Source organism: Macaca fascicularis, chromosome 5 (assembly GCF_037993035.2).
Source record: "Macaca fascicularis isolate 582-1 chromosome 5, T2T-MFA8v1.1".
Lineage (NCBI taxonomy): Eukaryota > Metazoa > Chordata > Mammalia > Primates > Cercopithecidae > Macaca > Macaca fascicularis.
The window spans coordinates 75,917,666-75,934,820 of record NC_088379.1 but is presented as its reverse complement, the minus strand read 5'-3'; positions in this window follow the sequence as shown (position 1 = coordinate 75,934,820).

Genomic DNA, 17,155 nt, shown 5'->3' with positions numbered 1-17,155 from the left:
GAAGATGTAGCAATGTTTACGTATTTTAGCAATGTCCCTAAACACTAGTCCAACAATAAAGGAGCACTTTTTTTTTATGGGTCAATCCTTCTGTGACTGTACAGGACTAATTGAGAGGTGCAAATTCATTTCTAAAATATTTTCCTAAGGAGAATTTCAATCTCTTTTTGCCTAGGCTGGAATGCAATAGTGCAATCTCGGCTCACTGCAACCTCTGCCTCCCAGGTTCAAGTGATTCTGCTGCCTCAGTCTCCCAAGCAGCTGGGATTACAGGTGCACAACACAACACCCTGGTAAATTTGCATTTTAGTAGAGATGGGATTTCACCATGTTAGCCAGACTGGTCTTGAACTCTTAACCTCAAGTGATTCGCCCGCCTTGGCTTCCCAAAGTGCTGGGATTACAAACTTGAGCCACCGTGCTTGGACTCAGTTTTTAAATAAAAAGCAAATCTGCAAACTTTTGGGTTTGAGACTTTTAGTTTTAGGGTTGTGGACTTCCCAAGGGAATGTATGTTATTTGTTTCCCTTATAGCACATATCATAATTGTCTACTCATTTTTAATGTATAATCTTTAGTCTGAATTTATTCTGACTTTGTCTAATCAGCATGAGTCTAATAAAGACACCAAATAGTCTCAACAATGTTGGAATTCTTCTATTCCTCTATCTCTATTGTATGGTGGGTATTTAACATTTCATAATCAATGGAAACATTCTACAAGAAACCCTTACTACTGCTTTTGTGAAACACCAAAATGGGTAAGCATCTTAACTTCTTGCTCCTGTAAATAAAAGTGCCAGGTTGATGTGATTGAATTTGCATGCAATTCAAGGAGAAAGTTCATCTCCGCTCTTAAAAGTATCATAAAACAGTGCCAAGGGACTCACAAATGTGGTGAATTGGTCTCATGTGGATTGAAAGTCACAAATTATAGGTAACTGTGTCTTTCAGGAATATTGTCTTTTTAGTTTGATAGAAGAAAAGAGCGATTTAATGTACTTACATGAATATATATATAAATATATATATAACATTATCACATCTCAGTAATAATAAACTTTCCTCTATGATGTTGTGACATTTTAATACCTTTGCAGAAAAAGATGACACAGAGTCATCTGCAAGTTGTAACATTTCAATTTTACACTTTGGAGATTTCATCTTTTGATGGAATTTCTTTTATAACCTGACTAATGTAAGGTTATGTTGTCTCTCATTACCACCTTTGATCATCCTTTCAGCAGAGAAGGGCTAATGTCATCATCGTCATTAAGCTCTGGGAGAATTTCCTGCTGGTTTTTAAGATAATCACAGTATTTTTCATTTTATAGAAAGCATGAAGGGAATTTGTACTTCTCTGTTCTTATTTCTTATATTGAGTATTTGGGGTGGAGGCAAAAAGGAATGGTAAAATAAGTGTCCTGGATAGAAAAGTAATCATTGCTATGTTTTTTAAGTAATTTTTTTCTTTCAGTAGGATTGTTCTGTGTGTTTTTTTGGATGGGTCTTTGTCCAGAAATGAGGCTTTGAATTTAGAAATTAGGTTAGATGTTTATCTAAATTGTCATATTTTAACCAGATTTTGAAACCTCATCATGAATAGTCAAGTGCAGTAACTACTGGAAACCTAGCCTGAAAATGGAAGTTTATGGTTTAGAGCAGTTGGCCTGTTGTCCTATTTTTTTCCACAATTCCCATTCTAATCATACTGTCGAGCATACAGTCGACCCTTGAACAACTCAGGGGTTAAGGGCGCCAAACCCTCGTGCAGTTGAACATCTGCATATAACTTTGGTTTCCCCCAAAACTTAACTATTGATAGCCTACTACTGGCCAGAAGCTTTATCAAGAACATAAACACTCAATGAACATATATTTTTATGATATTTATGTATTACATATTTTATACAAAATGTATACATTTAAGTATTGTATAGTCTCTTCTTACAGTAAAGTAAGCTCGAGAAAAGAAAATGTTATTAATAAAATCATTAGCAAGAGAGAATATATTTCCTATTCATTAAGTGGAAGTGGATCATCGAAATGTCTTCATTCTCCTCAGCTTTACGTCGAGTAGGCTGAGGAGAAGGAGGAAGAGGGAAACTGGTCTTGCTGTCTTTGGAGGGACAGAGGTGGAAGAAAATCTGTATATAAAGGACTCACGCAGTTCAAACCCGTGTTGTTTAAGGGTCACCTGTATATTATAGCTTTATTATTACCAATGTTATTTTTTGGGTTGTTTTTGGTAGAATTTTTTTGCATAATTGGAATGTGATTACATGACATTATTTTATGTATGCAAATTATATCTAACTAGGCTTGTATCAATGTCAAAGGAATCTTATTAGTATTTGCACTGCTGTAGGATGACAGTACAGTCTGAATAATTCATTGGCTGCTGAAAGGTCAGCTTGACTACTTCCACAAACATTTAGGCAGGGACATTATGTTTCAGTCATAAAGTGCTTAATCACAGCTTTGATTATTTATTTACACCACCATCATATGAGGTCAGTAAGAATTACCTATGATTCTACCATTAGGGGAATAGAAGGACATGAAAATAGATGGAAACTGGTTAGCCAATTACCCAAAGTTATAACCAAGGTCACAGATTGAGTAAAAATTTCAAATTACATGTCTAAGCCACTATATGTCCTTTCATTCTTCAAGCAAAGGAGGCAGCTTACTTCTTCTATGTGGTATGTTTGCTATTTTTCATCTTGGGCCAAAATAGCACTTTATGCAGTGCCTTTAAGTTTCATCTCATCCACACATTCAGCAAACATTTCACTAGTGCCTACTATGTGAACTGCATTATGAGGGATTGTGCACATGAAGTCACAGTTTCTGCCCTCAAAGAGCTTCTTATACACAATTCTCTTTAACATAAGACACACAGGAAGGAAAAACACATAACCATTGAAAGAAAGACCTAGATAAAAGATCAAAGAGCGGAAGTTTATTTCCCTCCAGATACCTCTTAAAACTTTTTCTGTCTTCCCAAGTTAAGACGTAGACGTGTGGCCGAGGTGTGTAACTACCTGGACAACAATGATTTAGTATACCCTTAGATTACTAGTCTTTTTATTTTTATTTTTATTTATTTTTTATTTTTTTGAGTCAGAGTCGCTCCATCGCCCAGGCTGGAGTGCAGTGGCGCGATCTCTGCTCACTGCAAGCTCCGCCTCCCAGGTTCACGCTATTCTCCTGCCTCAGTGTCCCGAGTAGCTGGGACTACAGGCGCCCGCCCCTACGCCCGGCTAATTTTTTGTATTTTTAGCAGAGACGAGGTTTCACCGTGTTAGCCAGGATGGTCTCGATTTCCTGACCTCATGATCCGCCCGCCTCGGCCTCCCAAAGTGCTGGGATTACAGGCGTGAGTCACCGCGCTCAGCCTAGATTACTAACCTTTAAATATTTGTTTAACATTTATTTGACTGGATAAGAAAGATATAATTTCTATTCATGAAGAACATATATTTATATGTATGTATATATTTTAGGTTCTAAATAAGCAACTTACAATATGCCAAGGTGATGAACCTTGGTTCATAGTCAGATGTGAGATTTAATATTTTAAGATTTCAAATGTTCAGTTTAATTTCTGCCTTTGAGCATTTCCTACTAGGATTGATGAAAAACTGTGGGCCTTTCAGGAGCTCCTGACTCTCCCAAGGTAGTACCCTGGTGACACGAGAAGAATAGAGCATGCTAGGCTCTCAGGTACTGATAGAAACTGAGTATCAATTAAAAATTAGAAAAAAGTATTCACAGATGTCTGAGATTCTAGTGTCTCAAACTATTATCTCAGTCATATTTTCTTGAGTAGATTGTTCTATAGACAGGATCTCACTTGTCACCCAGGCTGGAGTACAGTGGGGCAAACACAGTTCACTGTAGCCTCAACCTCCCAGGCTCAAGTGATTCTCCCAACTCAGCTTCCTGAGTAGTTGGGGCTACAGGCATGTGCCACCATACCTGGCTTTCTTTTGTATTTTTTTGTGGATATGGGGTCTTGCCATGTTTCCTAGGTTGGTTTTGAACTCCTGAGCTCAGGACATGGCTGTTTATTCGAGATAGTAGCTGCAAAGCTTTGGACATTGGGTGGGTTGAGTAGAGTCCTCATTATGAGGTGCAGTCTCATTCTCCCGTCAGATCCTAAGTCCTCCCAGCAAGGGACCTCTCTTGTTACTCCTCTTCCTGCAGCCTAGTCACAGGCAAACAGAATTACCCAGAATTCCTGTTATCTGGTGTGAGTGGAGAAACTATAATGGATCCAGACTAGACCCCCTAAATGCCTGGGACAGTCCCTAAACGCCTTAGCTTCCACATCATTAGTCATGTCCCCACTCCTACCCGACATACTATCCATTATGCAATGTTCGTCTACTCCAAAGGCACCTCCAAGAGAAGTAGTTCTTGCATTTTCCTAATTGCTAGCTTCTGCCCTAGAACGTTCACCCTCTGAGGCCAAGTAACTTCCTTTAAGACCTTCCTATGGAGGCTTTCTTTTTCAGCACAGCCTCTTTGCCCATGCTGTGGGGACGTCTGTATTGTTATCACAAGGCCAGTTCCATTAGAATGCAACTGGCAAATCTAGCTTCTCTCAGGAAAGTTTCCTCATCTCCTATGTATAAATCTAATTCTACAAACTCGAGTTTTTAACGAATAGAGTTATTTTGTTCTCTGTAACTCAAGCTAAACTTTTAGCTCTCGGCTGGCGGAAAATTTAATATTGGTCCTTCCTGAGGATTTAACCACCTGAATTGTCAGGAGTTTCCAGACCACCAAGGAATTAATAGGGAACCAAACCATCAGGTAACAAAGAGATGGCAATGACTGAATGACTGTCTAAGTAACTCCTTCACATATTCCCACGCCTTTCTATAGGCCCAAAAATCTTTTACAAAATTGCCTATAATTCAGTATGCCTGAAGGCACTGCTCAAGATTTTTCACTGAGTTTTACCAGTTCCCTAAGGAAATATCCCCTGTACTCATAATTCACAACTCAGAATCCACAAATCTTTCTCTCTTTCAGTGTGTGTATGTGTGTGTGTGTGTGTGTGTCTTCTTCCTTCTCTTTCCTATTTCTGGCATTAACGCCTTCTGTGCTAAGATATCTTTTTCCTTGGCAGGGCAACAAAACCAACCAACCAAACAAACAAACAAAAAAACCCTGCGAACAACAACAACAACAACAAATGCCACGAATAAAATGTCTTATTTCACTCATCTAATTTTTTTTTAAATAAAATATACAAGAAACTGAAATAGAATGGCTATTGATTTCCTTTTTTTCCTGTTTTCTTCCATTTAAAAAACCAATAGCTTTTGGTTTTTCTTTAACATTTTTGTGGTACTTTCCTTAAATCTCAGAATTTCTTTGGGAGAAGTATCAAAGGGCTTAATTTATATAACAAAAGAAGCCTTTCAATCTGTGCTGCATATTCTATGATTTTGTAATTTAAATTGACTTCAATTTCGGAGTAAAGGTTTCAGGACTGTTTTGGCCTATAGTGGCATTTCCCACTTTGAATATCTCAACTAAACAAACAAATGCACAATGGACAGAGATAAGAGTCTTTGAAATGTTTTTCTCTTTAATTCAGTGGGAGCATAATCAATGTGCATTTTGCCATTTTGTTAATTATGTGAAAAGTCTTTGTAAGAAACTCAGTTTAGCTAGTATGACATTTTCAGTCTTTTCAGTGATTATTTTAATGTTAGTATTTCAGGCATCTGCCTGGCTGGTCCATTCTGTAATCTGACACTGGTCTACCCTCATACTTTGCTTGGATCACTGTAATTGACCTCTCATTAATCTCCTGCCTCTGGTCTTGCCATATTACAGTCATTCAATCACAGGGTAGCCAGAGGTGTGTGTCTAAAATGCAAATATAATTAAGGTACCCCCTTATTTAAGCCCCTTTATTGACTTCTCAGAATCTATGATGGTGAACTGTAACAGCTACCTGCTCAGGTTCTCTTTTTATAATGCAGAATACTAGGCTGTATTTCATAGTTACTGATTGAAAATTTTTGGTGAGACTGGGAAATTTCTACCGGGGTTTGGAAATTTGTATTTGCATTTGAACCAGAACTCTGCAAAATTCTTACGCCTAACAAAGATTCAGAATCATTGAAAGTAGTAGTAAAAAAGTCATTAAATATGATTACCTTGCTTATTCTTCTACTGGTATGAACTATTTGCTCAAGCCATGCTTGATTACTTGTATTTTCCATTTCTTTTATGCCTTCTTGCTTTTCACTTGCTATTCCTTCTATCTTGACTGCCCATTCTTATCTTTTTAACTGGCTAATTCCTACTTGTTCTATAGGAGGCAATAGGAACAATCCTTCATCTGTGAAGTCTTCCCTGACCTCCCACTTCCCATAGAGAATGATTCTCACCTCTTTAAATGTTCCTATCACACTTAATAAACACCATCATCACAGAGAAAGGGCTCCAGTGAAAACTAGTGGCCAGCTGTGAGTATTGTGACCCACGACAGGGTATGAACTAATACACCTGACTCTGACTGTGAGACTGGTAATTGTATTTTCTCAGTTTTCTATATTAGCATTCACATACAGTGACTGTTGTATAGAAGGCATTCAGTAATTTTTTGAAAGAATATATTTTTTAAATGTGTAATTGGAAATATGACAGAACTTTTTCTGTTTTCTAGGATTTAACAACTCAAGTCAGGCCAAAGCTAAAGAAACTGTCACTAAATGCAATCTATTTTGAAGATAGCTACCAAAAATTGGTGCCATATTTCTTCTGCAACTTACTAAGTGCTGTGAGAATCAGAGAATCAGCCCTCCTTTTACCATTTACCTCCTCAACCTTAGTTTCTGCCCAATATATCTAGAGAGTGTGGGAAGGTAAGAGAGAAGGGGAGTGTCACCGGAGTCATGGCCTCATAGGAAGTGAATTGTGGATGGTGAGAGGCTGTTCCAGCTTGAGGGTGAAAGCTTGGGCACTCTCCTGCCAAATCAAGTGACAGAAATGCTTTAAAAGAATCACTCACAAACCTGCGCTACAATAAGAAAGCCTGAAGTGCATTCTTTCATTTTGAATATACACATGGGCTATGGGTTTCTGACTTTGCCTCTCTATGCCTTTCTGAGCAGAGAAAAAGAAAATTGGAGAGAAGAGGCAGGGCAGAGTGGGGTATATGTGAAGCAGGTGGCATGATCACTGGCATGGTACAGATATGTGAATTTCCTCTGTGTCTAGTGCACACTGTGGAGGGTAACTAGTCTTCAGCCATCCTCGTGGGGACCAATGCAGGAGGGCAGATCATCAAGGAACATGGCTTTACGTGAGGTAGACTTCTAGGCGTAGAAGCCTAGAGGATCAGAGTGGAAGAGGATGAGCTCGAACTCCTACATCCAGGGCCTGTGCAGCGGAAAAGCCCTGCAGAGTGGAACTGTGCTCTTTAGAGAGGCATACTTGGCAAGCAGAGGTCATCAGTTAATGTTGGCCAGGAAAACAGCAGCAGCCACCGCAGAGCAAATTGTGACTATACACAGTTAAATACACTGATGCTCATCATTTTTCTTTCCTTCCTTTTAATGTTCATTATTAAAGTAGCTGCTTCCTAGAGGAAGGAAGGAAAAGAAGAACTGAGAAAGAAGACATGTCTCTTTTCCAGTTAATCTTAAAACCACAGTTATAGCCAACAATGAGGCAGAGGAAGGTTTTAAATAGATTATCATGCTAAATTTTATACTAAGTTGGATTAACCGTATTGTGGACAATGTTTAGAAAGCTAAAGAAACATCCTATGATGGTCATTGAGGATCTGTCCCCCACTGTGGAGTGGGAATTCAACGAAATATCTTGGAAAGCAGTGCTTAAAGAAAAATAAGTCATTTAATATTTTTATATCATCAAGTTGGACTGCCTTTAAAAATCCATTTACTTGAATGAAAATAATGAACACTGGAAGGCAACAGGAGTTCAGCAGGGGCCAGTCACAGCACAAGAATATCATTTCACTTTTTGAAAGTGTTTCTAGAGGTTTAGAAATACCCAAGACTAATCAAGACAAACAAGGAAGCATTAGGATAAGAATGGAGATAAAGAAACTTGTAGTTTGTACAAGCGTCAGTGGGAATAAAAGTGTCAACCAGAGTATAGCGAAGTTTATATTGATTATAAATGGGAGAAAAAAACAATTTTTCACCAGTTTTTACTTGATCTTCCACATTCAGGAAAGGCAATGTATGACGTGGATAGGATGAGAGCAGCACATCAAATATGAAACCAGCTTGGGTTTTGATGTCAAATGGGCTTTCATCCCTTAAGGCAGTGAGATTATCTCTTGACTTCGTATTTGTCCTAGCAACTGAGAAAAACAGTATTACTCATTTTGGATTATAGTGTACATGAAGTGAAATTACATACATGCAGAGTATGGCAACTGACACTGTAAATTCTAATAAACATGTGGTTTCTTTTTCTTTCCAAGAGAAGTATGTTTCACTGCTGGAGAAAATACTAGTTCTTCACATTATTTAATAGATAAACCCTCCTACAAAACTGTATAGCTCCTTTAACACCAGTTCAACCCCCATCAACCTACTTTTAAGTTGTAAACTCTCTCAGGCGTTTTGATTCTGACGATGTGTATTTTTAATGGAGACACCAGTGTTCTTGGTTCTGAAATCCAGAGCTCCATTCTGGGTTAGTGAACCATCATGGGCTTGTGTTTGGCTACTAACCCTGACTCCACCCTGGAAAGTCTGATTAGTTCTTGGTGAAACGCTAAAAGTAGGATTCTGGATCAGCAAACCCAAGACCAAGCCCTTAGAAAGTGGTGACCTCAAGAATTGAGGACTTCCCACATTCCCACATTCCCACATTCTCTCTTATTTTTTTTTTCAGACAGAGTCTTGCTCTGTGGCCCAGGCTGGAGTGCAGTGGCGCGATCTCGGCTCACTGCAAGCTCCGCCTCCCGGGTTCATGCCATTCTCCTGCCTCAGCTTCCCGAGTAGCTGGGACTACAGGCGCTTGCCATCACGCCCGGCTAACTTTTAGTATTTTTTTTTTTTTTTTTTTTTTTTTTTTAGTAGAGACAGGGTTTCACCGTGTTGGCTAGGATGGTCTTGATCTCCTGACCTCGTGATCCGGCCGCTTCAGACTCCCAAAGTGGTGGAATTACAGGGGTGAGCCACCGCGCCCAGCTTATGACTTCCCACTCCCTAAGAAGCAGCCAGTCTTTATGTGTCACATCACTTCTGCTTCACTTTCGAATTGTTCTGTGGAACCACATTGTGACTTTAAGAACAGACCCTTTTGCAAAGAAGGCAACTGTAGAGTGCATCAGGAAACTACAGCTTTAACACTGGAATGCACAAAATGGCAAACTCATCACACAGGATAGTTAGGCAGATTAAACAGCAGGTATGCTTTTCTCCTCAGGGCAGAAAATGACATGAAACTGCACGCAGGCATTAAGGGAAAAGGTTCGCAATGTAAAAAATTGTTAGCCACCTGCCAGTTCAGTACAATAGCAGATGCACATGTTAAATGTTCAAGAAGTCAAAATGAGCTTTGAAAGCTTTTGTGCAGTTATAATGTCACGTTTTGTCCTTTGGAAACGTCAGGGCAAACAAGACAATGCTGGGGTGCTTTGTGTGCTTTCAGTCTTTATCTTGAGAAGAAATAATAATTTTATTTTTTCAATTAAATACAAAATGTAAAAAAAAGTCTAAAAATAAATGCGTCGACATTTATCTTTTATAATTAAGTTTCAAAGTTTAACTCCTTCCCCTAGTATAACATTTTAAGAATACTGGGATTCATTCAGTGAATTCTGCCATTAATTATGCTTTTTGAAATACAAGACTATCTGTCTTGCCTAGATTGCAGCTGGATAGTTTGCTGATGGCATGGTACGTTATAAATGTTTCCTGCAAAACTAAATTTTCAGCATGTTATAGATACTCCCTGTGATTACCTGTTGTGTCCTTCTCTGATTTGAACTTGCATTTGTGTTAGAAATTATCATATTTGAGATACAGATAATAAATATTTTTTCAATCAATCCATGAATTAGTGACATGTTTAAGGCATGTCATTCAGAAGATAAAATACTGTGAGTTGAAAAATGAAGTTCATAGAATCATAAATGATTAGTGTTGAAAAAGATGTTAAGACCATTTATTTCATCTACTTCACTTAAAAAACAAGAAACCAGACAGGTAGAGTGTCTCACGTAATCCCAGCACTTTGAGCGGCTGAGGTGGGCAGATCACTTGAGATCAGGAGTTTGAGACCAGCCTGACCAACATGGAGAAACCCCATCTCTACTAAAAATAAAAAAAAATTAGGTGGGTGTGGTGGCAGGCACCTGTAATCCCAGCTACTCGGGAGGCTGAGGCAAGATGATCTCTTGAATTTGGGAGATGGAGGTTGTAGTGAGCCAAGATTGGGCCACTGCACTCCAGCCTAGTTGACAGAGTGAGACTTGGTCTCATACAAGGCAATGCAATACAGTACAATACAATACAATACAATACAATACAATACAATACAATACAATACAATACAATACAATACAATACAATACAATAAAAAAATAAAATAACTGAGGACCAAAACGGTGAAATGACTTGCATAACATTATTGGCTAATCCAAATAAAACTATTTTTAAATTTTCAGTGTATAATTTTTTGTTAAACACATATTCATCATCATAGTAATTCAATCCCTATTTAAACAACCTAACATTGTTTTTTCTTTTTTTCACATATTCAGTTTATTTGTGAACCATACAGATTTCTTCTGATTTCCACTGATGATTTGTATTCTCTCCATAACACAGTGGCTGAAGTGATACATTATAACATTTTCTTTGGTATTTCCACTAAGATAATACTTTATAATACATATACCTCTATATTAACAAGCACTGTGAATTGTAAGATATATTTAATATTAATGAAATAGACCCTCTGCCTTATACAATGTTGAGGTAGGATACTCCCCCATGGGTTCCCTGATACTTCCCAGCCTCCGTTGCAGTGAAGTGGAACTATATGTCTGATATTAGACAAAGGATTGGGAAGGAAGGTAATACATATCTTATCCAAGCCAAAGCAGTTAAACGGTGCAGTACTTTCTCCATATATTTTTTTTGTATGCTGACTCTAGAGTCCACGTGTTGAGAAAGTATTATCACAGGACAGTTGCTTGGCTTCCTCAGTTATCATCAAGAGGACAAATCCCTCCTCTATTTTCTATCAGTCTTTGAGCAAACAACAAAGCAGAACAAAAAATCTTATGTTATCTGAAGCCATTGAAATGTCAGGGTTTGTCTGCTGGGCAACTGACACTGCCTAACATCAGTAATGCAAGTTATTTTGTACATATAAGTCTATGCTCATCTGCTTATTTCAGTATTTTTACATAATTGTACATATATTTCCATTTTTAGATATTTATTGTTAGTAGAGTATAATATTTAGAGTAACAATATTTATTGTTAGTAGAGTTACTAACTTCACTTTTAAGAGTAGGGAGAATTTTGAGAAATACTTCACTTGGTGGTGAGCACTTGATTTTCAGCCAAGACAATGAAGCTCAACTGGTATTTTTAGCTCACATGCCGGGTTGAAAGGTGAAGTTATTTCATGAGCTTGGCTGGCCTGGGGAGAGCAAGCATAAACTCTGGTACTATGTGGCACTGGAGATTTTCTACATCACTCCAGAAGTAGCAGGTTAAAACTTGAATAACATATATTTTTCTTTTTTTTACTTTTATGATTCTAGATATTCACAGTACACAATAGAAACACAATTCTCAAAAAGGTTGATGAGTAAAAGTTGTTTTTCAAATTCTTTTTGGGGAGATTGGCATATCACTTCTATCTAAGCTCAACGTATAGGACACAAAATCTTATTCTCTTCTGATATATTCACTGGGGTTTGGATAAAACTGAAGAAATTATTTACAGAATATGGTAGGTACCTTGCTAATATCATTGATGGAGCCCACATAAATGGGATTTAAATTTGGACCCAGACATTTGACAGCTATGTGATGTTCAGATCATCACTTAACAACTTTAAACCTCAATTTTCTCATTTATGAAATGGGAATAACATTATGTACTTCATGAATTAATTTTGTGGATTAAGTGATAATGTCCAGAGGAAGTAGCCGATAGCTCTGTTTCTCCTTTGTTTTTTTTCTTTTTTAACTTGTCAAATGAGGGTCATTACATTTCCCTACTTAACCCACAGAGTTGTTGTATGGGGAAAAACGAAGTTATACACACAGAAGCAAATTGCAAACGTTATATTATTACTCAAATATATATATATTTAAATATGTGAATGTTGCAATAATTCCTATTTTAAAATAACCTACCTTTTGTAATGTAAAGATTACAGGATAATTCTGAAAATATTTCAAAATTCCAGCTTTTGATACTGTAGAATAGGGATGAGGAACTACAAACCACAGACCTGCTTTTTAAATAAAGTTTTACTGGAACAGAGCCACGTCCATGCATTTACGTATCGTATATGGCTGCTTTCACACTGGCGTGGAGCAGGTGAGTAGTGGCAAGAGAACCTGATGGCCCTCAATGCCTATAATATTTACATTCTTACCCTCTGCAGAAAAAGTTTGCTGACCCTGCTCTAAACTTTGAGAAATATACCTGTGAGATGTTGTGATTCTTTTTATTGTAGGCCTCAAATAAAGTTTCTTTAAATTAAGTTTATGTTTCAAGCCTCTAACATATTATTGATCTTTAAAACCAGGCCAGAATTAAAAAGAGGATTTCACCAATCAAGTGACAAATATTTTAATAACACCTTAACAATCTATCAGATGTGAAGTAATTTTCTAATATTAGAAAAATAAATAAAAATATTGTTTGATCACCTATTTGGTATTTTTTTTTTGAGTGCCTAATTAATCTATGCTAGGAAGTGTTCTAGGGTCTGGGTATACAATTGTATCTTTATACAGCTTACATTCTCCTTGAGTAGGTAGTCAATAAGTATTCACATAAATAAATTAGATAGTATTAATAGTAATTTGTGTTTTTGTTGTTGTTGCTGTCTTTTTTTTTTTTTTTTTAATTTTTGAGACAGGGTCTCACTCTGTCACTGAGGTTGGAGTGTACTGGTATGATCATGGCTCACTGCATCCTCAAACCCCTGGCCTCAGAGCATCCTCCCACCTCAGCCTCCCAAGCAGCTGGGACCACAGGCACACAGCAGCATGCCTAGCTAATTTGTATTATTATTATTTTTTGTAGAGACGGGGTCTCACTATATTGCGAAGGCTTGTTTTATAATTCTTGGGCTCCAGCAATCTTCCCACCTCGTAATCCCAAAGTGCTGGGATTACAGGCATGAGCCACCACACCCATAGATAGTAATCTATGTTTTGAAGAATATAACAAACTAAAAGCATAGAGAGTGGCTTCTGAAGAGAAGGCAGAGTCCCATTAAAATTTTTTGCCAACATTTATCAAATATCTACCATTTGCCAGCTAATATTCTGTGCAGTTCACAACTATGTACTCACTGGCTGCTATTATCAACCCTATGAAGATGATACAATTAAGCCCATTTTACAAATGAGGAAACTGAATCAGAGAAGAGGTCAGTAGCTGCCTAAAGTCACTGAGCTCACTCATGGTAAAAACCAAGGTTTGAATTCTAAGGAGTCCAAATTCAGACTTCAAGCTAGGAATATGGAAGCAGGGAGACTTTGCTGAGCCTACTTACTGAATGATAAGATGGATCAAGCTATATAAACCCATTGTGAAGGAGAGTTTGAGGCAGAGGGAATAGCAAGCATATAGGCTCAGGGACTGATATGTACTTGGGCTATTTGACAGCTAAAAAGATAGTGTGACTATAGCAGTAAATAAGGGGGAAAATAGTAGGAAATGATGTCAGACTACATCTTGGCATACAGGACATGGAAAAGAACTTAGATTTTATTCTAAGACTGATGGCTTTAAACCAGGGAATAATTTGATACAATTTATATTGTAGGAAAGAGTTCTCCAAATGCTCTGGGAAACTACTGGAGGAAAAGAATGGAGGCAAGATGTGGAAGAAACTGTCAATTGCCTACACAATACCCACTCTCCCTGCCTCTCTTTTTCTACTAACATAACCCAGTTTTTCTCAGGTTACACTTCAGTAGGTAAAAATGATATTTCTTTACTCCCCATGCAACTCGGAATGGTTATGTGACTGTCAATAAGGCATAAGCTGAAGTCTCTGGGTGGGACTTTGGAAAAAAGCTCTATACATGCAGCTGACCCAGTAGGCAGCCATTTCTTCTGATCCTGCCACTTTTTCTTTTGTACACATGGCGGTAGAGTATGAAGACACAAGGATGAAATTGAAACTGGAAAGATATCTGGAAGGTGGAAGCCATAATCGAAAGAATGTCTAAGAAACAAACGGGCCGGGAACTGCAAACTATTATACGAGACCTGGATCACTACCTTCCAATTCCTAGTTTCATGAGAGAAAAATCAGCTCCAATTTTATTTAAACAACATTTATTTGAATTATTTTCCAATATGCAGCTAAACTCACACTTTAAATTAGAAATAGAAGCGAGTCAGAAGGTTATCAAAATAATCCAAGCAAAAGAAGACAGTGGCTTGGGCACAGTGCTATCTATGGAGGTGGTCAGTCAATATAATGCTGGCTTGGAGAACACAGTTTATAAATATTTACTTGAAAGAAAAGGAATAAATAAGTAAATGAATAAATTGAATAATTTACTACAATGATCATTAAGGTAATTAAAAGACTCAAACTGAAATTCACCATGATTGTATTTATGCTAAAATATGTATATAAAATAAGGTAAGTAAAATACAAAAGGGAACACAGTTATGTTAGTTTTTATTTGTGTTTTTCTAGTGAAAACTTTAAAATGACTAAAACATAAATTTCACTTCTTAAGTGTCATTAAATCGTAGGTTCATTTAGAAGAGAAAGCAAACCTAATCCTTCAGGTATAGGAAGATTTCCAGGGACAGATCAACATTTAAGTCCTATCTGATGAATAAAACTCTACTCCTTTTTTGAACTTGAAAAAGAAAAAGTCCTTAATCTTTTCCTTCCAAATCCTTACTGCTTTACATATGCCACGTTTGCTAGATTGAAACTTTTGGTGGGTACATTAAGGACATTTTAATCCCCCTTTTTGTGAGATCAATGTAATCTTCCTCCACTGCCTGTGTTGTACATTAGGGGATTCTATGAACCAAGTGAAATTCAATAACAGTGGTGGCTGATGTGCTGGATAATTTAAAGATGCAGCCACCTGACAGCTGATTCTTCAGTGACTCCACTTCTACTGACAGAGGTAAAAGAAAATGCTGAAGTTGTCAGTCTGCTTCTATTTTTTATGAGCAAATTTTGTGCTTTTTGGAGCTATGGGATGGAGGTGCATTGCAGGGATGAACTTCATGTGCCAATCTGCAAAGCAATCCTTGCTCTCTCTTATGATGGGAATAACACTTGTGTAGCATTTTTCACCTGAGTATGGCAGAGTGCCTCATTAAAATGGATTTATTAAACCTCCAGGGCCCTCTGTAGAAGAGGAATGGTCAGCTGCTATTTCATCAAATGGGAAAACTGGGCAAAAATGGAGTCCCAGTGACTAGATTATAGTGCCAAAAATTGGCAAACTTTATATGCTTTTTGCCCTGGTTTTATAACTGGGGTCAACTCAGTCATGGGGCATCTGATATTTTAAGTACTAATACACATGCAAAAAAGGAAAAATGCTGCATGCAGGATTTCTCAATGTCAGCACTATTGATATTTTGTCCCAGATAATTATTTATTATGGGGTAGCAATGGAGGCTATTCTGTGCATTATAGGATATTTAACAGCATCCCTGGTTTCTACCCACCACATGCCAGTAGTATCTCCCCACTCCATTGTGATCACTAATACATGTCTTTAGAGATTGCCAAATATCCTGTCGGGGGAAACCTGCTTTTCCCCACTCCAGTGAGAGCTACTGTGCTTTATGTAAGCTGAAAAGGGGGCCTAAAAATACATTCTGTTTTTGGATTCTGGAATTGGCACTTGATAGGATTATCTAGCTTCATATATAGAATTTCCAGGGGGTAAGATGCAAATATAAGCTTGAGTTAAATAAATATTATAATAAGACAGTGAGAAGATTTGGGTTCTAAGAAAGCTAACGAGTAGCAAGTAGTACTACATCAGAACAAGCAAGTAGTACTACATCAGAACAAGCAAGAAAGCTTTAGCTTGAGTGATCCATCCATTTATCCAAAGTGGTAGAAAGCTGGCAAAAGGTAGGTGAGGTCTCAGGGCCTCACTGAGCAGACTGGGATACAGGGCAGAGTGTCAGGAAAGAAACTGAGTTCTGACTCTTGGCATAGAGTGAACCAACAGAGTAGGACGGAAGTTTTCCCCTGTCACTTCTAGACTGTGCCAGGTGATAACTTATGAAGCTAAATATACTCCACATAAACTAATTTGGGAAGCGGGTGGTGCTGAAACATCTAGGGAAAGTCATCAATAATTATTGAGAGGAGTGATGAGAGTAGGGGTGACTATTGATGGGGGCTTAATTCCCTTAATATATCACTGATTCATTGACAGACACTAATTTATCCCCTGAGCCTACATTAAATAAATTCCTAAACTATAATTACTTGGAGAACTAGTAATTTTTATACATTCAAGTATTATTTAACAGTTTTAAAAATAGCAACAGTAAGAAGCACTGCTGTCATCCATCTTGTCATCTAGTATTTGAAAGAAAGTCTTCCCTTTTGGGGCTAGAAATTCTTTTCACTCTCCGTGGTTAATTGTGAGTCTTCTTTTATAAGTACTAAGATTATTTTTCCCATAGTAAAATATGTTCAAACCAGTTTAGACTTTATATGAATCATGGTAGTTATTTCAATTCTCTCAATAATTAATTGACCCATTCATCCATCCATTGATATATGCTGCCAGTTACTCTGCAAACATATTTTGAGCATGTATTGATGTTAGGCACACATCTAAAGATGGAACACACAAATGTAAATCATGTGGTCCCTGACCTCACATGGATCATAGAATCTTAAGGCTATGATAATTAATTGTGATAA